The sequence below is a fragment of the Anomalospiza imberbis genome, chromosome 9 (assembly GCF_031753505.1).
Source record: "Anomalospiza imberbis isolate Cuckoo-Finch-1a 21T00152 chromosome 9, ASM3175350v1, whole genome shotgun sequence".
Lineage (NCBI taxonomy): Eukaryota > Metazoa > Chordata > Aves > Passeriformes > Viduidae > Anomalospiza > Anomalospiza imberbis.
The window spans coordinates 28,049,901-28,072,381 of NC_089689.1; the positions used below are offsets into that span (position 1 = coordinate 28,049,901).

The 22,481-nt window shown below is 43.6% G+C and overlaps 1 long non-coding RNA gene across 3 annotated transcripts in view; it reads left to right on the forward strand.

The window, feature by feature from the left end:
* Positions 1 to 22,481, forward strand: part of LOC137478813 (uncharacterized) — a 154,747-nt gene that overhangs the window by 91,089 nt on the left and 41,177 nt on the right. For all 3 annotated transcript variants that reach the window (XR_011001810.1, XR_011001808.1, XR_011001809.1), the window contains one exon: positions 12,289 to 12,383. This is a non-coding gene — a long non-coding RNA (uncharacterized lncRNA). The remainder of the gene's footprint in view (positions 1 to 12,288; positions 12,384 to 22,481) is intronic.

Here is a 22,481-nt window from a genome sequence, read left to right on the forward strand (position 1 = left end):
CTCTTCTGTTTCATGTGCTCAGGTGATAGAGAATTATGCAGAACTTCCATCAGTGGCAATTTTATTTCTTGCCTTGAATCAAATGGTGACTCAGAATGAAAATGTCACTGAGGCATGGGCTGTGGTGAAACTCTGTGGCTGCTGGTTCCAATCACCCTCTAACTAGAAGGGGCTCTGTTGGTGATGCAGGAGCCCAGGCCACCTCTGCAGGGAGGGATAAGGCAAGAATTAAACTCCACTTTCAGCAGAAAAGGCTGAAAGTTGATAAGCCATGAGTTTAAAAATGTTACATTCGGTGGTTCTTCATAGAAAGGGCACTGTTGATGAAAGAGAAACATTTCATGGTAGGAAGTTAAAACAGAATGGAAATACTCTCCCCATTTTTTACAGACTTTTCTTCTAGATAATATGTCTAACTTCTTTCTGAATGTTCTGTGATCTGTGGCAATGGTAGCATGTCATTATATGGTATAATAATGATGCACAACACAAAGATTACTTATTAAATATGGTATATTTATATCTATAGCCTGGCACTGGCTTTGGCTGTGGTAGTTGCCATCAACACAAATGTCCAGGAGCAAGCATCCAGCCCTTAGGCACTGTTTATACAGCAGGAAAGTTTGGAAACTTCTGGTCTTGGGGTTGGATGCACCCACTAGCATTGTACTTGATATGCACTCCCACTCGGGATTGAGTCTACCTACCTTCTCTGCAGAGTTTGAAATGCCACTGCTCTGAATGATTCTTCGCCCACAGAGGGAGGGAGGAATTCAAATCAGCTGGGGAGCAAAGCACTCTCCGCTGGGAATAGGAGGAAAGAGGGCTCCTGGTGGTGGGAGAAGTGGGGGAGGAAATGAAACCACTTTTGTGGAGAAGTGGGTTCTGCAGTATGGGAGGATATGGATGAAGTGAGACAGGATGTGAGAGCACCAGACACTGGCAGAGGGGAAAGGAAAATGGATGTTCGTCAAGCCCTAACCATAGGAAGAAAATGCAGGATAATACAGTGATGGAAAAAACCCTAAGACTTGCTATTTTTCCATGAGGATACCCAGCCTGATGATTTGAGGTGACTCTTGTCTTTCCAAAACTGTTCTCCCTAGCTGGAAGAGATGCTGCACTTCTGGCCAAATCCCTGCAGCCCCAGCAGTGGTTTCAGCAGTACCATCCCCTCTGGGAGTTGCTGAACACCCTTTCAGTTCCCTGCAGGAAGCAGGAACCAGTTCTGGTGCCTGGCACACGTCACCCCTCTGTGTGCCCTGTGATTGCTCTGCCTGGAAAGCTGAGAAGCCCAAGAATGAGGTGGAAGAAATCCACGAAAGGGAAGGAAGGCTCAGGGAACAGGGCTCTGCTTGCGTAGCTGGCTGAGGGTGTTTTCGTTGTAGAGCTCCCTATTTTTAGGTTTTGCACTTTGCCATTGTCTCCTTTGCTGTGAGCTGAGCTGCTGCCTCTTATTGCTTCCCTTCACTACAGTGTGATTATAAAAGATGCAATTTTGACCTCGTCGTGTTTTGGATTTGCTCCTGGCCTGCTTATCATGCTAAGTGAGGGTTCCTAGGGAAAGAATGCCAATCCTGACAGGATCCAAGGCTCCAGGGATAAAATTACCTAACTTCTATCTTAGCATGTCAGCATTACCACACTTGTCTGTGTCAGGTACCCAAGACCTGAGACAGGCTTTTCCAAGGTGTTCCTCAAGTGCTTTTTTTACAAATTCATTTGCAGATTTCCCTGTTTGTCTTCCTGTTTTTAAGTCTTGAGAATGCAGATGGGTTGGTTGCACTTTAAGGCTTCTTCATGCAATCAAGTTGGAGAAAAAATGTTTAGACATAATTATATACCCCCAGGAACTGGATCTCATTCAACTTGCAGAATAAATCACAACAGTTAGTAGGATTGGACTGAAAAAGTCCAGAGAAGAAATGTCACACATAAAATGCCTCACTTGCACTAGTTTCTATTTATTTATATATTTGCAGGTTCATTTACTGCACAGGTAGCACAGAAGTATGACCTATTTTGTTTAGACAAAATCAAAACATATTCATTCTTAAAAGTGAAAGAGTGAAAACAGATGGATTATCGTTGCTAAATTAGGCAGATTCACCATTTTTTGAATGCTGCTGGTTTAGGAAGAACAAGGCTGAAATGGAAAATACCTGCCCTTCATTATGCAGTGGAGCTGGAAGGCAGCCAGAGCGGACAATCTAGCCCAGCACTGATTGCTGGACAGTCTAATCCAATCTAGGCTGGCCTGAAGGGTGTCTCGTCTGTCCCTGGAGCAGAGGGAGCACTGCCTGAGCTGTCCACACTGTTTGGATACCAAGCAACTTTCCACATCTGCCCCTCTCCTGATTTTTCTCCTTTCTGAGAAAGTTCTGAATGCTTCTTGAGTACATTCTCTGTGTTTTGAGATAACACGTGAGAAGGAAACTTCTTGATAATTATATTTTTTTTTTCTGTTAGCTGCTGGGGAAGTATTTTCTTTTTTCCCTTCCCAGATTCACATGACTCTCAGGAGTCGAGGAGAAGATAGGTGAGCACTAAAAACAAACGCAGAACCATCTGGTGTGTGGAGGAGGGACGACTCCCACGCCGAGCTCAGCACTAACGCGCGGCATCTGCGCGGGGCTGGGGCGGCGGGGATGGGGATGTGCAGCACAATCAGCCACGGCGAGAGCTGGCACCTCAGCACCCTGGGGAATGAATGGTGGTGCCCAGGCACCTTTCCACAGCAGCCTGGGGAGCAGGAACAGCCCCAGTGCAGAGGGAAGGGATCAGGGGACAGACATGGGCAAAGTGGGGCTTGGCTGTCTCACTGTGTTTTGTGTTGCTGTGTTTGTTCCCTGGAAAAAAGGGCAACACAAAAAAAAAAAAAATCAGGAATGGTTGTTCAGCCCAGGAGAGTTTCAGCTTCTTTCCTCAACTTTCATGATGAGCACAGCCTAAGGGGATGAGGGAGGACAGAAATTCCCCATGGTTACTCTCATGAAAGTTGCTTCAGGCTGTGTTGATACGAGGAAAAATGGATTCCCTGTATTTGTTGTCTTGCAAGTTGGAAGTTTTGTAGAAAAACCAACCCCAGACCAGGGCTGTTGCATGGAACAGCACTGCCAAACCTGAGGTGAACTTGCTAACTCCTCACACATCCACTGGGCAAAACTGACTGAGCTTCCAAAAAATCCTACTGCCTGTTTTGGGATCGTGTTCAGCCCTCACTCCAGAGCTACTGCTGAGAGAGACCTGTCCTTGCTGGGGGTGAAGCTGGTGCTTTCTGAGGCTGGGATAAGATGGACTGTCACAGAGCCAGCAATAAAAGTGTGATGCACATCAAGCTGCTGAGCAGTTCCACCCTACTCTCTGTAAAGTCTTTTACCTGCTCTTTCTTAGTGAGGCTAATGATGCTACCTAAGGATACTCCCAAAGGCATAAGTGGTTCATATTTACAGCAAGCTTCAAAGACATAAATGGCTACAGAGTGGTAAAGTATCATTATCTGACACTTTAGAGAGATGCTCCAGATTTGTAGAAAATTGGGCTGTTTATTCTACAATTCAGTGGAAAAATAATTCTCTATAGAAACTACCACTTCAGAGGTATTTACATTTCTCTACTATGAAGCATCTTGAGAAAGAGCATTCCCATAAATAGCAAACTGAAGTTGTTACATTTAGTATAATAAGGTAATATTTACAAAAGACAGTGTATGTTCTAAGTGTTATTATGGGGTTCCTGTGGATCCATGGAATATATTGTTAGGAGACTCAAATTTCCCAACAGGAAGAACAGTGACGTGTAAAAGCAATGCATAAAAATTCCTTTGTGCCGTCCCTGGTGATGAAGCTGCAGTGGAACTGCAGATTGAAGCTAATATCTCTGGCAAAGCTGATCCTTTAAAAGTTCATTTCTGAGTAAGATTGCAAGAAAAACACCCACATTTTTAGCTGAAGGTGCCCTTATATGCATGTGTTTGCAGTTAGAACTTGGGTATTTGTTACTGGTACTGAGCTGGGCAGTTTCCTCCAGCTCTGCAGTTGTAAAGAACCACATGAGTGTGCCTGTCTGTAGTTACCTAATAGTGAAAATGATACAAAGAGAATAAAGAAAATACAAATAGCTTTTTTTTTTGTGTTTTCAATAGTGGTAAGAGAAGTAGATTTGGAAAGGTTGGTGAGCAGTGGATTGTGAGCTGTATCCCTACTACCATCCTGTGTCCATCTTTTTCAAGGAATAGATCATTGCAAGAGCATTATTTGAAAACACATCTGACAGGTTCAAGTACCTGAACATCACTGATGTCTTCTTTGGTGGTTGAATGCTCTGAAAAATGTCAGCCAACACCTTTAATCAGGCCAGTACCAGTGGAAGTTTATGCTCCAGATGTCAATTAATCACTCCAGTGATAAATAATGGCTGAAGGGGTTCTTGGTACCAAAACATCTCACAGTGGCTGCTGCAGGTGCAGAAGTAAGAAGCACGTAGGAACCAGTATTGTCTTTTCAAGGTAATAGTTCAAGTCAATTAACTAACAAATGCAAGCCCCAATTAACAGCCAATAAAAAAAAGGAGGGGCCAGGCTGCTGCTTCCTAAATCGCTGACAAATGACTGAATTACAGGTCTTACAACAACGAATTGTATCGGTGCTGTCTTGACCCATTTACTTGATCCTGGTGTCTCTCCCATGCCTTTGTTTTGTTGTTTTTCTTGCCCAAGATTCCCAGAAGCCTCGGATGCAAGACATAATGACACAGCTCCTGCCCTGATAGCACACCGTGCAGTCTTTTGTTTCAAGCACACAGCATGCACCCAGACTTGCTCATAAAATATCCATAGCAAAATCAGGCGATGCCTGTCTCTCTTATACATTTTTAAGAGCTGTGCCCTAAATCCATGAAAAGACTGAGGCATGAATAGAAGAATAATCCTTCCTATCATGTGGGTGAAAAAGGAGTTGGGATCAAGTAACTGGACATATAAAATGAGCCATGTGAATTTGCTGACTACCAAACTTCGGCTATGGGAACATAGGATCCCTTGAAGTCCAGCTCTTTTGTTTAAATGGATGAAAAGTATTTTGCATAATAGAACTGAGGAACTTTGCACAATAAAAATGAAGCTGGTGTAAAGAAAGGTCAGAGACACAACAATTCAAGAGTCAGAAGATGGTGAGGACTATGTGTATTGATAGAAGGTGCCTTCTGATTTCAGGACAACTAAGGTGAGAGAAGTGTGTCTTTATGACAAATTACTTTTGAAATGTGAAGTGGTTGCTCTTACTCCCGAAATGAATCGTGGAAATTCAATTCTATACGTTGAAAAAAATGTCCTTCATCATTTTATCCTGAGGAGGGAAGTAGGAAACCTAACACCATTCCACATGGATGTTCAAAGGAGAAGGGAATGAGCCACTAGGAATGAAAGAGAATTGGGTATCTACATCCCTAAGGCTCTTGATAAAATGATGTTCTACACCTCTTGTCAGGAGTCCTATCATCTGATCTTTTCTATAGAACTGTATTGTCTTTAATTAGGAAAATTTACACTCCATCTATGTCTTGGTGCCATACTTCCTTTCCCTATTCAGTGTCTTGCATCTTGGAATCATTTGCAGATGCCCTCAGAGGTACATTCCACTCTCTTGCCATGTCCGTAGGATTTCAGATGCATAGATGGGGTTCAGAAGCAGCTGGTTTTCGTTCCATGGAAGGTGGGAGGGGATGAGGAGGGGACAGAGACATGGCCCTTACCAGGAGCAGGGTGTTGTGTTCCTGCTCCTGAGTTACTGCCCATTGCAGAGCCCCTTGCAAGTCCCAGGGCCCATCCTCCTTAGGGAATGTGAACCTCTGTCCTGAGGCAAGGACATTAAATGGCATTGGAATTTACTGTCAAACTTTACAGCTGTATGGTTAAATGCAGATTTTCATAACCCAGTGGGGTGTGCTGACTGAGTACAGTCCCACACAGCCACCTTCATGGCTATATTTCTTGGTGGGTCAGGAACTCCCAAGAAAGCAGCACAGTGTTTTCTGGGGAAAAGTTGGAGAGAAAAAGTTTGTGCTTCAGCATTTAGAAATAAATTTCTTTAGAAATTAACTCCCCAGTCCTTGGATCTCTGGAGTATGAGATGATGCACAAGTCTCCTGGTGCTTTTGCACACTTGAACCCCAAAGCCAGGGGCTTTGCAAGAAGAAAATAAGAAAGCTTCATAATGCATTCCTGGGAGCCTTGACTGTATGAACTGGGACTGCACAGATTTCTGTTATTAATTCATCTTAGCTCAGGAATGGATCCTGTATTGTCCTCACTTGTTGCTGGTGTCACTCCTCTGAGATTGGTGGAATTCCTTGAGTGAGCAGGATCAGTGTTTGCTGGTTAGAAACAGGCCAGAGGACAAATCAGCCTCTCTGTACTGTAGGACTTCACTCTGAAGAAAATCCCTCTGACAGAATCTTCAGTAACTTATCACACAACTTTAAAAGCACATTTTACTGTAACTATTAATTTGGGATTTTTCTATTTTGGTCATCTGCTTTTTAAAATGACTTGTTACTAGAACTGCCTTTGCAACTTGTTACTCTCTTTTCTACTTTCAGTTTCCCTCTGTACTGACTTGGTTGTGAGTAGGCTGTGGTTTTCTGAAAATGGAACTGTGATGTTTGCTGTGTTTTCTTATAGAAGATATGTTAAAAAAAAAAAAAAAAGCCAAACAAAAAACCCAACAAGAAACCAAATCCAAAAAACCCAAAAACCAAGTGACCACCATAAAACCCAACCTAGCCAAAATCTTAATTCTTTCCCCCAAGCATTTAAGTTACTACTATTAAGGCAAATTTAACACAGACACTATAATTGCTTTGCCAAGATACTGTATTCACATCTAATTTGATATTTTTAGCAATACTTGCATTGTTAAGGGGTCCCGTTGTGTGCAGGGAGTGTGTGCATAGATCCGCTTGAACGTGTGACATGTGGATACTTGACCAAACCTGCAGGGGATGAAGTCTTCACAATCATTTTGTCTCCTTTCTTTGTTTGTTTTACAAATAGCAACCTCAGTTTTGCATTTCTGTCCCTTGATCCCAAAAAATGTCATGAGGCTACTGTATCAGATGGAAGCCCACCCTCTTGGTTTGAGAGTGAGGAATTACAATTACTAAAATACCCCGATTTTCAGCACTCCTCTTAGAAAAAAAGATGTTATTATTAATATAGCCTCTGTATTTCTACTTTGACATCCCCTCTGACCTTGATTTCATTTTCATATGGTAACTTTGATTCTTTTCTCTTTCCATTTTAAAATACCTCAGGTTACTTCAGGCACAGATTTTCTGGTCAGTAGGTGACCTCAGCTGTTGCTATCATCAGCTGGTACTAAAATCAGCAATATCTACTTGGCTCACATTTCCTCTGGGCTGTTGAATGTGGTTAGAGAGGTTGGGTTCCCAAATCAAGAGTATGGGATACTCTCCCTGCCTCTCCTCCTCGGTTCTGTGGGAAGTTCCATCCTATTTTGGGTGAGGAGTGGGGACTGAGCAGACACGAGCCGCGTCCCCTGCACGTGCTGCTCTGGCATTTGGCTGCCAACACTCCTCCATCGCTTTTCTGCAAAGCTGCGCTTGCCATGTCGGGCCTGGCAGGACCTGGAAGGAGCCATTTCCTTCACATCTCCTTTGCCTGTAACAATCTTGAACTTGTTGACCCATGTGCCTATTAATTATTGATATAATGCTGCATTATTTAGGCTTGTTTCAGCAGACGGGTACATTATTACTAGGCAGACATTTGCCAGACAGGCTGATAGATAGCATCCTAAAAAAAGTCTCCAGTTGCCTTTGTACAATAAAGGCCTGTAACTTCATTACTTTCCTCCCAACCCCCTCCTCTTCAGACCATGAAACCTTAATAGGAATTTAAGTGTAATAGTGATCTCTGTAGACAATGGGCTTAATCTTGACTGTGTTGGAGTTGAGGTCCTGAGGTTGGTCAGGCCTCAAAAACACAGAGGAAGTCGCCTTCACCAATCTGTTAAAGCCGGTTTTCCTATGGTACAATGAAATTATTTTGTTTTTCAACCCCTTGCTGTAGAAAGGAGAACCGATTCTTCCCTTGGTTGCTACGAGCCGAGTTGCAGCACTCCAGAGCTGCAGGCAGAGCTTGATGTGTATCTCCCAGGGAAACCTGCCTTTGATTTTGTCTACGGATCCAAGGCAAAGGCGTATCAAAATGAATTAGCTGTAATTTAAAACACGCGTGCGGAGCGTTTGGGAGCCTTTGGAACTGCAGCGTGGCTGCAGCTGAAGGGAGAGGGAGGGAGCCCAGTCCTTGGTGGGAGCTGCGCCGGGATGGGAGCGTGGTCCTGGCTGGCAGCGGTGCCGGGACAGCTGCCCACGCCTGCTGCTGCCCTCCTTCCTCCTCCTCTGCTGCCCTCCTTCCTCCTCCTCTGCTGCCCTTCCTCCTGCTGCCCTCCTTCCTCCTCCTCTGCTGCCCTTCCTCCTGCTGCCCTCCTTCCTCCTCCTCTGCTGCCCTTCCTCCTGCTGCCCTCCTTCCTCCTCCTCTCCAGCTCTCCTTCCTCCTCTGCTGCCCTCCTTCCTCCTCCCCTGCTGCCCTTCCTCCTCCTCTGCTGCCCTCCTTCCTCCTCCCCTGCTGCCCTCCTTCCTCCTCCCCTGCTGCCCTTCCTCCTGCTGCCCTCCTTCCTCCTCCTCTGCTGCCCTTCCTCCTCCCCTGCTGCCCTTCCTCCTCCCCTGCTGCCCTTTCTCCTGCTGCCCTCCTTCCTCCTCCCCTGCTGCCCTTCCTCCTTTTCTCCTGCTTTTCCTCCTCCCTTCTGCCCTCCTTCCTCCTCCTCTGCTGCCCTCCTTCCTCATCCTCTGCGGCCCTCCTTCCTCCTCCTCTGCCCTCCTTCCTCCTCCTCTCCTGCTTTTCCTCCTACCCTGCAGCTCTCCTTCCTCCTCCTCTCCTGCCCTTCCTCCTCCTCTCCTGCCCTTCCTCCTCCCCTGCAGCTCTCCTTCCTCCTCCTCGTGCTGCTCTCCTTCCTCCTCCTCTCTCCTGCCCTTCCTCCTCCTCTGCCCCTGCCCGCGCTGTGTCGCAGCCGCCTCCAGCCCTGCTGTCAGAGCCCGCTGCGCCGCACGCCGCCCCTTCGAAAGCAGAAGAGGCACAAAAAGAGGAAGGAAAGCAGACGAAGGGCGAGAAACGCAGACTCGAGTGGTACAAGTCTGACGGCTCGTTTGATTTCCAGGGGCTTCCTCGCAAGAAACAGTCAGTTCTGGGGAAAAAATTTCAGAAAGAATCAGCTGCTGTTTTCAGAAGTGATCTGGCACCGACTGCTCGATGCCGTGTGGGCACCGACTGCTGCAGTCAGACCCACGGTGGGTTCTCCTGCTGGCACCTGGGGTGCCTGTGCTGAGCGTTTTCATCCTCTGTGAGCCACTTCTGTCTCATTTCTGATCCCCTGCTACGGCAGAGGCAGGAAAAGCTCCTCGAGTGCGGCCCCAACTTGACCAATGTGCTTGTCCCCCTTGCTCAGGCCATCTCCCTCTCAGCTCCCCTCACTATGTGGTCACACTGATATTTTCCCTGGCTTTCAGGAGCACCAGCCACACTGCTCCCCCTCCACAAAACCAGGATCTCACCCTCAGACTGTGTTAATCCCCTCATTTCCCCCTGTTCAGCCACACTCCCAGAAATCCAGCCTTGTTCAGCAGGAGGGCAGCTCTTCCAAAAGGATCCTTTGGATCTGTCCAAAACTATTAACAGCAGACCCGGACAAAACAGCAACTGAGGAAACCTGCATTGATGTCCTGACTGCTGCACAGTGTATTGTGTGTCTTGGTCAGCAGCTTCGAGACATCCAGGTTTGCTCCAGCTCAAGCCTTCTCCCCTGATTTATACAGTCTGTCTTATCCCTGCTGACATTTTGTTGTTCTTTGTCCAGACAGCTCAGTGAGGGACTGTCACCATCTCATTTGTCAACTGTCTCCTTCATCCAGTCTGTCCATCAGGCAACCATCATTATCAGGCAATCCCAGCCTTCCACAAGACACTTCCCAGCCCTTTTAACTTGTAAAATGCTTTTCCTGAGACATCTTTTTTTTTTTTTTTTTTTTTTCCCAGTGGTCCTCCATTTGAACAGATGAGCACCAGAGTTTAGCAGCCCTCCCTTGTAGTCCTGGATAGGATGGAAGGATCTGTCACCTGTTGTGGATTTTATCTCTATGTAGGGACAGGGAAGCTGCTAACTCCCGCATTCAAATCAAATTTTAAGTCTGACATGAATAAATGTGTAAAATGCAAGTCCCTAACACTGAATACACAAACTCTCTATAGACTGTCTAAATTATTTCAGGCTAGTTTACTAGCTTGAAATTAAATTACATAAAAGTCATACAAAGCAGCACATTGTTATGTAAAACTCTACAAAGCAAGTGCTGTGATTTTAACTGAGTTGAACAAATAAAAAATTAAATGTAATTTTTGTTCAGGGCCATGTGTTAGCTTTTGAAAACAAAAAGGAAATAAATGAACCAAGTCACACAAAACATATGTCTGCAGAATAATGATAAAATATATACTGTAGCTGGACATCTTGGAAGTGTGGTTTTAATTCTTGCTGGTGTTGTGGCTGGAGGCTTTTGTTGTGCAAAAAGGCTACCCTGTGTTCATTTTACAATACAGAATGTTTTTTATTCCTACTACATTGGGAATAATGTAATCCTCTTGGAATTACGTGGAGGGTTCTGAGTCCTTCAGCTGAGACACCTTCCTGGGAAGTGCTGGGAATGTGCAAAAGCGCTGCTGACTGTGGTCATCCCAGCCAGGCTGTGGAGGAGACTGACTTGGGGTACCAAACCATAAACTTTGAGGCCAAGAATTCCAAGGAAAGGTTTAGCTGTGACCAGCTGGATTTAAGCAGTTTCACACAGGAGTTCTGACGCTGTGCCCTCAGGGTCGCTTTGTTAAAAAAGCCGTGTGAGAAGTTTCTGCGCTCCCTATTGTGTGCACACCGATTTTGGGAAGAGAGGAGGTGGCGGTGGCTCTGCCATGGCAGGAAGGCTCTTGCAATGCCTGGCTGGAAAGGCACTTGTCTCTCTTGGCAGGTTCCCATGGCCGAGTCCCCGAGTGCTGCGTCACGTCCCTGTCCCTCCCAGGGCAGCGCAGTCGTGGGGCGTTTCTTGCAGCGTTCAGGGCATGGGCCAACACTGTAACAGCCTAATTAGCTCTTCCTTGTTAAGCAGGATTTCATAACGTAGGTACATGTGTTCAGCTGTCAGCTCCATTCTTGCAACAAAAGGAAAACCAAAGCAGTAATAAATAGAGAATATTGCACAAGCCAGTCTCCAAATAATGGCATTGGGTGGAACATGAGAATTAGGAGCTGTGGCTACAAAGCAGATTGGTGCTTCCTATTCCTCCCAAAAACACAGCTCTTCAGACTGATGCAGCCAAGGTGGGTATTGAAAGCCTGGAGATGCCTTTGCTTCCCTCCTGGTGCTCCTGATCCAGGTCTGTAGAAGGGAGGAACTGAGCCCCATGCCTCGTCCTTTCCCTCTGACAACTGGTTTAGTTCCAGAGTACTGAGCAAGAGCCCTGCATCAATTCACCCTCCTACTCCCTGCTGTGAGAGCCCCTGACACTGCACAGGCCTTTGAGCTCCCAGGTCATGAACAACTGAGTAACCAGGCCCTGACTTTTCAGTATTATTTTGAATGGCCGTAGAAAGAAATTTCTAAATGCGTACATAAACCAAGCATTAAAAATAGAGGCAAAATTATTGCAAAAATATGGCGAAGTTACTTTTCAAAATCACCCATATCAATTTTTAAAGGTCTTAGCTTAGATTTAGAAGGTAATGATTCATATTTGTAGCATTTCATTGTATCACATGAAATATTTTTTGGTGAAGGCAGGTTAACATGACCAGTAGATGCGTATTCATCTCTCAGTACGTTTGTATTGAAATCAATGAGTAACTGAAATGATTAATACCATTCCAGATTTCTTCAAACAACATTAAGCTACAAATGTCTTATTTTTAAAACCTCAGAATTTTCTTCAGATGTTTATTTTTGAAACTGTGGTAGTATTGCATACCTAAAATAAGAATGCATTTAGAGTGGTGGAATGTCCTCATAATAGAATATATTATACATAGGCTTCTAAAATATATAGGCTTCCAAAAGCATATTGCAAAATTTAGATTTTCAAGCACCAATTTCCTACAGTACTGTCCAGATTAGATTAAAAAAAAAAAAAAACGGAAAAATTATACTGAATTTGAGTCTTTTTTACAGATGTTACTGAGACAACTTTTTCTGACTTCATTATTTACATGCCAGCATCACAAAATTCTGGAAAAAATGAGGAGAAGGGTTTTTTCAGGACAGAGGTAAGAGATACCCGAAATACCAGTTCCAGAGTGACTCTCCTCACCCTTAGCTTTGCCGTGCTTTTTCCTGGGAGCTTCTCTGGCTTGGGCAGGGACTTGTCCTGATGGATCATTGTGCCCTACATCTGACCCCTTCTCTGTCCTGAGTCACACACTGAGGATGGCAGCGTGTTGGGACAGGGCAAAAAGGGACAAAATCACCCAGCACTGTGGGAGTGTGAGACACACCCAATTTCTAAACCTTGGTACCTCCATTTAAGGGTATTTCAGCTGACAAGACCCATTTGAAACTCTTGTCCCTGACGTGGATTTTTGCAGAACTGCCTGACACTTAATGATGGCACAGCAGTAATCCCTAAGACTTTCTTCAGTCACACACTGAAGCTGTGACCCCATTTTGCTTGTAAATTAACTTGGATTATCACCTAGGGCAAATAATGCTCTTGATCAAAATGTTACTGACAAATTTGTTGTTTACTTGAATCTAGACATAAACATGACCTTTGAACATTATGAGGAAGAAGCTCTTTTTTCACACGCATTTTTCACCAGAAAAACAAAAACTTGGAGATGATTTTATCCACAATTGTTTGCTTAATTATTAACATACTTTTAAATGAAATGGTAATGTTTTGTGGGGGAGGGAGGGATAATTTTCTGGGCAGTTGTATTCTGAACTGAACCCATCTGACATGGATATGATCAAGATTTTACCACTACTCCAATGGATCAGTGCAGGAGGGAATCATTTACACTCCCCTGGAAGTGGGACTGCTGCACATGCACCATCATCAGGGATACTCAACAGAACCTCAAAAAGAATGCTATTAAGCTTTTTACATTAATTATGCTTAAACCCATCTCTCTAGTGATACTGGGGCTAATTTTTAATTGATACCCTTAAATCAATTCCTTCATGGAGAAGCAGTGGTTGATGATGAACTCTTGGGGAAGGGAAGCCAATATTGTCCTGTCAGCAGTCAGGTACATTATAGCCCTTGCTGTACATCTCCTCCTGATGTGTTTTGATGGTGCTCATTTCTCCTGGCATGCTTTTAGCTCCCAGGGATTCAGATGTGTCAGCTACTATTGCTGTAGGAAAACATTGATGATGGATTTATAACACCCAGACTTCAACTTAGTGACCTGAAAAATGGCTATGGATTTGCTTTTGCAGCAAAATTGGTTTTGCCCATAGAAACCCCTTGCTTGCTAAGTTCCCTTATCTGTATTTTAATGAAACATTTTATCCTGGTTATAATTCATGACTCTTGTCAGAGTAAGTTTTCTCAATGAGGCATAGTTGGGGTAGCTACTGAATTTATGGGAAGGAATCAACTTAATCTCTTTAAAAGCAAAGTTGTCTTCTGGAGTGTCAATTGAACTCTACAGAATAATAGTTCTGAAATATCTCCCTGTCTGTGGGAAGGAGGGGTTTCTCTGGCAGAGAGATGCTGGAGCTCTGTCAGGACAATGGCTGGCCAAAGTTGTACTCCAGAGCCAGCCATTCCAGCAAAAATCCTGATGGGTTATTAAATAATGAATGAAATGTATCTAATATTTATTTTTTATCTACATTCTTTCGTTGGAGTGGGAGCTCCCAGGGACAGTGTCAGCTCTGGAAGCTTTGTTGGAAGCTTTACTGAATCTCCTGAGAGAAAAAAGGATCTGCCCAACAGCAATCCCATTGGATGAAGTTAGGAGGTGTTGGGTCACTTCCAGATTTTCAGATTATGGATTTTCCTGTGTCCTTGGATTAGCTATTCAACCCGTTCTTTCTCAATTTCCCATCTGCAAAATGGGACTGACAGTATTTCCCTCACTGACAGGGAACAGGCCTCTGCTTAGGTACTATCCAAACTGTAGGATAGATCTGGGATATGTTCTTGGACTTGTTGTTTTGTCTCAAGTAAAGAGGGTTTCCCACATGCAAGTGAAACAGGATCTCTCTCCTACAGCCATATTTTTGAGGGCTAACTGGATTAGGGAGGACAAGTAAAAGGAGCAGCAGTTTAAAATTATTTCTGTGCTGCAAATCAGTTTAAGTGTTTTGAAGTTGCATAAGATCATCCCCTGTGGATGTCAGACAGAAGGAGCCAGATTATTTGGCTTTGAAGTACATCAGAAAGTGGCTTCTTCCCCTCCCTACCCCAGCAATTCCTCTAATATTTCTTCCATCCCACAGGGAGAATTTAGCTCCTAGAACAGGCTTCCCCCGGAGCACCTCGGAGTGCATCCCTAACAGAGTCACTGGGATGTTGTAGCATGTCATTCATAACCAGAAACACTTCCCTTGTGGACAGGTTCCTTGACACACCCTAGGCTGAGGGCAGACAGCTGTGGTTTCCCTTCGGTTTCGGGAAACTGGGATAACCTCCCTCCTGCAAGTCACTAATGGAGATGTTTGGCTCCTGGCACCCGCTGCTGCAGTGGTGAGAGCAGAGCAGGAGTTGCTGAGCAGTGAACAGGCAGAAATCAGGCAGAAGAAGAGCAGGATGCCCCAGGGTGCTGCTCTCCTTGAGCCTTTAACATTTACTCTGAAAATTCACTCTGTCCTTGGCCTCTGGATTGAAGCACCACTTACCAGAGTGGGTTTAGTGGGATCAACCTCTCTGGAAGCACAGTGGGAGCAAAGGCCCTCTGGCCATGGTCGGTCAGTTGATGGGTTTGGTCAGTACCACTGGATGGTCTGGATGTCCACCCAGCTCTGGTGGGCCAGGACAGTGAATAATGGAGCTCTTCTCTCCTGCAGGAGACTGAAAGCATTTTGCATCCTCACAAGGGATGAATGGGCCAGGGAGAGCAGAGCTGCTTCAAGGTGCTCAGCTTTGTAAGTGGTGCAGAGCCCTGTTCCTTGGCCTGAGGAGACAGCAGAGCCCAGAAAAGGCTGCTGCTGTTGGTGGGGCGAAGGAAACTGAACCCAATTCCCTCCCCATCTCCACCCCATTGCCTGAGCCTCTCCAGCCTCCTCGCAGGGGCCCCAGCCGCTGCTCTGCTCTGTGAGAGCTGCGCCGGGAGTTCCTACCTCTTGTTTACAGCTCCCTGCTCAGACCTGGTGTCTGCTTTCTCCTCTCAGCTAATTTGCAGACAGAGGCCTCGAGGGCTTTGGGTTGGTGCCACCAGACTCCTGCTAGCTCCAGCGGTCGTGTTCTTTCCCAGACAATGACTTCAGTAGCCTCCGGGCACCCCAGAACCTCCTAACAAACATCTCTCCTAACTGCCTTATTAACTGATTGCTCTAGTAAGATAATAATTAACACCCTTACTTGTGCCTTGGCTCAGCCAAAAATATTCTCAAGTGGACTTAGAAATGCATAAAATGAATAAATGATTTATGTTTACTATTTTTAATGGAGCTGCTTATTAGCAACACTCTCATACAGAGCACCATAAAAACACTCCTGGTTTCATTACAGATTTAGAAGGTGGTAACGAAAAGCTGTAGGGAATAAAATGGGGAAACACTCCCTGAGCCAAATTCTGCTCTCAGTTGTATTTAAAGGTCTTGCTGAGTTAAATTCTAGAGAGGATTTTGGCCAGAAAGCCATTAAAATAGAGAGAAATCTCTGTCATCTGCTCATTGCAGCTCAGCCATTCAGAACATGCCCCAGCCAGGAGAAGGGTGCCTGCCCTGTCAGTATAGACCCAAAAACCCAAGGGCAGGATGTGTCTCTGTGGGGCAGATGAGCCAGGCTGTGTTAACACATGCACTCCGTGTTCCTGACTCCACCAGGCATGAGACAGAATTTCACTGTGGCAGCCTGCAGGAGTTGTGCTGGCTTCACAATGCCTCCAGCACCTCTGACCTTGGTGGGAAAGTGAGACGGTTCATGCTGCAAAATTTCACTAATTTATGTTATTCCTTACTAAAAGCACTAATTAGGATGGTGTGGTGGAGTTCAGAGAGAGCCCTGACACGGGTTTTGGGACATGAATGCTATGCCTTGTGTTGTTGCTGGGTGACAAGAAGTGGCACCCTTCATCCATGTCCTCCACATGGCAGTGAACGTGCTGCCCTTTGTGTTTAAGGTCCAGGTGCATTTAGGAGCCTTGACAGGTGGGGATGGAGCAGGTAAACTCTTCACAGTGGTGAGTTTACTCTGACTTGATTCTCCAGCCACAAACAGTGTTTGCTGTTCTGTTGCTGAAATGAAGCCATGGGTTCCACCCCAAGCCGCCAGGACAGGACACACAACACACACAGTCCCCACATTTGTTTGACCAACCACCTCAGCCACATTGTTTTATTCCAGCTCAAAGAGGACTCCCAAGCCCTGCTCCCCACTTGCTTTCTAAGCTCTGTGGATTTCTGTTCAGTGAAGACAGTGGTGCAGGCATGTACCAAGCTGGTCTATACTGAGATCCATATTTAATATTTAGGATATTTCCTTTTGCATCCACTCTGCCCTAAAAACACTCATAGAACACTTTTGCAAATACATTTAAACACCTGCAAATATTTTCCTGCTCCCTTTGCTCACATCTGCTGTGACAATTAATAATGTTCATCAGCTGAAGTTCTCCAAAGAATTGGCAATGCTGATTTTTGTCTGGACAGGACAGGATTTCAGTGCTGCCTGAGAAATCAGAGCACTTTAAGGTGCTGGAAGTGCCAGATCATTAATCTCTGGAGATCCTAGAGAATTTTCCAAACTTCCATTTTTCCACTAATGTGTAAATGAACATCCTGTGGACGTTATCAGCATTTCTGGGGCACTGTTATCAGTCAGTCCCACACCAGCTAAAGGCTACAGACCTGTACTTGTCATGAAGAAATACTGGATTTTAAGATAACTCCCATACTGACCTTGCTGATGTTTCTTAAAATGATGTATTGCTCTATTTTTTTAATTTTCAGAAATAAAAATGAGTTTGCTTCAGGGCAGAGACAGTCTAAAAGCCTGTGCTAATAAATCTCTGCAAGTTTAGTAGCGTTTAATACATATTCTGCTTCAAGTGCTTTTTAAATGCATTATCACCTTTAAGTAAATACAGTGGAAGGCTGCCAAGTGGCTGGATGCTGCTCTCTGTAAATTTATGCATTGATATCATTAATGCAATGAAATGTTTAAACCTTCATTGAATTTTGCTAACTGATTTGCAGCTTGAATGGTAGTAATTTTATGCATTTATCAATTACCATTTAAGTAGCTGCTCTAATAATTCTGTTTATGCAGGCGAAGCACATTCACTAAAATACTTCTCATTTAAATTAGATTTGGGATGAATGAAAACAGAGGATGTATCCAAGGTAAAAAGAGTTCAGAGCTGCTTGCTCTTGATAGAGAACAGCATTGACAGGGACAGGGATCAGCAGTTTGAGCTCTCCCACCTCCAACAGATGTCAATATTAAGCAGCAGATTATTTTCCCAATATTTTAAAATCATGCCCTACCTGTTCAGGAGCTTATCCAGAGTTAGACATTATAGAAGAGTAATTTTTAAAGAGCTGTGTACTGTCTTTTAAAATTTACACTCATTTGCTAAAACTTTTTAACAAGATATTAACATCGGTGTTAAAAAGAGTCTCTATGTTCTGAGCTGATGCACATTAGGGGATGATAATTCCTCTTGAATTCTTGCTATAAGAAAAAAAAAATTGAATATAATGATTCTGTATCTTCTTCTGCCAGTTTAACTTAAGTTTCAAGTTTAGAAACAAGCAAACAATGGACCAAGTGCCTAATTTGAAGATACAAGAAAACATTTCTCAGCTCTCACTTGGATTTAGTTTTCCAGAGTGACTAATAAGAAGGTGGTGATTGCTTCATTAGCATGCACTGAACTGACTGCACAATGTAATTATATATTTCAGTTGTAATTAGGACATTTAATTGATTTGTTTTAACTAAATTAACAGACATTAGGGAAAAAAAAATCCAAAGATTTGTGGCAGATTTTGAAATGTTTTCCACACAGCCAGCTGGGTTCAGCTGAGAAGAAAATATGTGTTTTACTTCTGGATAATGTTAGGAAGATCAAAAATCTTGTTATTGAGAAACTCTTATGAAATAATATTGCATTTCTTCAGCCCTGTCCTTTATAGGCCAAAACTTTACCAGCTGAAATCCACAGCATTCTCATGGATACCTTTGGGGAGAGAAGTGACCATTGACTCCAACAGGAGATGCTTCCATACACTGCTGTGAGAAACAGGGTTAAAATGCAGATTTCCTTTCATTGCATTGGTCAGTTGGTAACTCTGCTGCCCAGCTAGACAAACACAGGCATTATTTAGAAACATCTTCTTCCTCCTTTTTGGTCACCTACTTCCCTCTGATTGTTTTCCTGCTTTTGCAACCTGGCTCCACACTTCTTGATTGTGGGTTCTTCCAGCAAGATGCCTTTTCACTTCCAGTTTCTGGCCTGAACTGCTGAAACAGCAGGAGAGAGCCTCAACACGCAGCACAGCTGATCTTCTGGAAGCAGTACAAAGCCTCTCCCATCATTTTGTCCTGGAGAAGAGGGGAGATATTTAAAGTAAGGCTTAAAAAAGTCTGTAAGTTGAAATCCAGCTGCATCCAGCCAGATGTTTTATTCACATGGATAATTTAATCCACAGGACCCACAAGGGCACCCAAACCCACCCCCTGACCCTCAGGCTGAGGGGGTTGGACACCCCAACTTGGAAAGTGGTTGTGTGTGCAACTCATTTGTCTTTTCATTTCTGTTCCTATTGCTCGTGTCCTATTTTGAATTTTCCCCATTTCAGCACAGCCATGTTGCAAAAATAAATAACAGCCTCCAAATCCATCCCATGGGATTTGTCCCAAGAAAAATGCTGCAAAATGAGCGTGGAGACAAGACATGGCCTGGAGGCAGCCGTGGTTTGCTGCTCGTGCATATCTGCAGAATTTGGCTGAGGAGCAGTTTAGAAACCTCTGGGGTGAGAATGAGGTGGGGCAGCTGAAAGTGTTGTGGTTCCCACATTTATTCTGCTCTTGCATTTACAGGAATATGTGGAATTGAGTGTGTAGCTGAACACACAGGGAACAGGAGAAAGAAAAACTAAAGGAAAGGCCGAGCTCCCTTCTGGTAAAACCCGTTCTAGCTTTTAGGAACAGCTCAAACCCACTGTTTACAAACAGCAGCAACATCAATCTACAGCACAAATTACTCATAGTGAGAAAAACAAACAAACAAACAAAAAAAAAAAAACCAAAAAAAAAAAAAGCAAGAAAAATCCCCAGGTTGCCACTGACACTAAAAATAGGCAAATTCAGACTGAAAGTCCCATCAGGGCAAACAGCTCCCCTATGTTCCTGAGTCGGGAGGGACTCTGCACTATGGGAGGGAAAAACAATTTGTCTCCAAAATGTTTTTTTTTGAAAATATGGTTTCATTTGAACTAAACATTTCTTCAGGAACTTGTCAGAAACAATTTAATTTCATTGAGAGCTCTCGAGGCAAAGAGATCCTCTGATAATGTCAATCACTTCATGTCAATATTTTCAGAACGTGCCCTGCATATTTTTATTTCAAGTGATTGTTCCTATTTGCATATTTTTCAGTTCCTTCCAGAAATGTTTAGAATTAAGGCTGGAAAATAAGGATGAGATTCATTCATTTGATCCAATGGAAATAATTTAGTTGACACATAATTCCTTTCTATTTTTAATGACTTTATGTGGGAATAGCAGAATTTATTGCAACCCTGATAACAGACTCAAAACCTATGGAAAAATATTTGCTTTAAAAGCAATATATATTACCAGGAAGTCTTGAAATTAATGGTTTGTTCTAAAAACCACTTTATGTTAAGTATGTTTGCATTCAGAGTGTTGCCTGGATCATTATGGCTCTGCTTTAGGAATGAAAACAAGTTTTGAAATAACAGTTTTAATGAAATAATAATTAAGATGTTTTTTTTCCCAAGCTGTAGGAGAAAGCAGAGTTCCCAAACACCCTTTAAAGTGTGAGATGTTCTGAACTCTGCAGCCAAAGCTGTGGGGAACGTGGGGAAAACTCCTCCATGTGCTGTTGATTTGCACAAGGCTTGGTTGGGCTCTGCTGAGAGCAGCCAGCTCGACATTTAGGATTTGGCACCGCCCGTGGGGAGCAGGGTGTGCCCGGCCTGGGCAGGGCTGCAGCTGCACCAGGGAGATGCTGCACATCCACAGCAGGATCAGCCTGGGATGTGGGTCCTGCCTCTGCCACCCCTTCCCTAGCCTCAAATAAAATCCTATTTTTCAGGCTCTCAGAATGCTTGTTACTATAGCACAACAACAGAATGTACAGAAGCTCAGCATCTTCCAAAATATGACCTTCATGCGATGTCATGTTTCCATTTCCAACAGTAAAATGAGGAGATGGAAACATTTTCTTGTTCCTTGCCCTCTCCCATCAGGTTAGATTATTGTCTATCTCATGCTAGCTGTCAGGAATCCAATCTCCATCTATGTCTGCTACTCAATTATATTATTTTTAGAATTTATCTATTATGCTTCTTTAGAAAAATATAGCAGAACAGGGAAGAATTACATATTTGGATCATCAAATATTATTCATAGCAAGGCCATTTCATGACCCCTTCTATCACTTAGTAGCTAAAATTCATAGTCTGTAAAATGTTTTCAATATCTTACAACTTTAAATACAGGTATTTCCTTTTAGAAAGATTTTTTTAAAGAGTGTTGTTTGTTTGTTGTTTGTTGTTTGTTTCTTTGCACTCTAGAAAATCCAAACTTTGCATTTTGGTGCCATATGGCAAAAAGAAGGGGAAAAAAGTCTAAAACCAAGAAGTGAAAGCACATCAGCCCATTTTGCCTTTCATTCGGGGTAGAAATGCAAGATTTAAAAGCACCCATAGTAATCAGAGCTCGACTTTTCACTTTTAATGAGTGTAGATTACACAGCCAAAGAGTAAAATTAGAGAATAGTCCCATGTGCCCTTTTAGAAGTTTGAAGTTTACAGTATTTTTCTCTTTTTATTGTAGGAAACCAAGAATCTGTTTATTATCTGTTTATTATAAAGCAAAAACACTTTCAAATGAAATGTCTTTGAATTAGAAAATACTAAACCTCAAGTTAAATTGGGAGAATTTGAGTGCACTGTTGAACTCCTGCCTTCTGTTAGCAGAACACAGGAGTTTCTGAAATCTGAAGGGAAATTGCTATAGGAGCAACTGTATTAGTAGTAAATTACTCATTCCTTAGAAGTTATGATATTCCTGAATATTGGACTCCAGTATTGAGGACCACAGAATGATTTGGTTGGAAGGTACCTTAAAGATCATCTCATTGCCCTTTTTCCAGGAATATTTTATTTGCTTCAAGCCCTTGGGTTTGGTGTGTCAGAAGGGAAAGGTGCTTGTCCACAAGCAAATTAGTTGTGGTAACTCAGTTTTCCAGGTTTTTGGATAAAGGCTTAATTAATTTTTCAGACAATCCCTTCAGTGAGCAGCTCAAAATCTCCCAACACTTTGCACAAGGGTTACTGGAAAATGCTTAACATCATCTTAGTTCTGCCCATTTCCAGGGAAGCGTTGAGTCTCACTGGTATTGCAGTAAAATTACAATGTCTGCTTTCGAGCCCTTCCTGAAAGTGTCACATTAATCATATCAAGCTATCATATCAAATACTTCAAACTGAGAAAAAAGTGTCTTTCTGGAGAATAGTGAGACTCTACAGAAAGGCACAAGTCTTTGCATTTGAAAGAATGCTGTTAATAACTCACACTCTTCCAAGAAACCTAACATTTTTGTGTCTGCTGAGTTTTGTTGTTTAATCAGTGGAGTGGTTTGTATGGGTTAAGCTTCCCAGCTAAATTATGAGCTGTAATTAAGCTAAGAAATGCCAGCCAAAGCCCCCAGTTTGTGTTGAGGGCTACCTGGGATCTGCAGCAGAGGAAGAATATGCTTTATGTGGGGCTGGCTCATGGAGGATTTTACATTTAGCATAAACAGCCTTCTGGCTACTTTGTTGTAGAGATTCCTAATCTCCTTTAATTCAATTTCCTTTCCTCCTGTGGGCAGCTCTAGCACCTTTTGCACCAGCTGAAGGGCTGTAAATCCTGCACTCACGCTCAGCTCCTCCTTTCCCCGGGGCTGGAGGGAAGGCTCAGACCTGGGAGCAGGCACAAGGGCTGCTGTGACCCA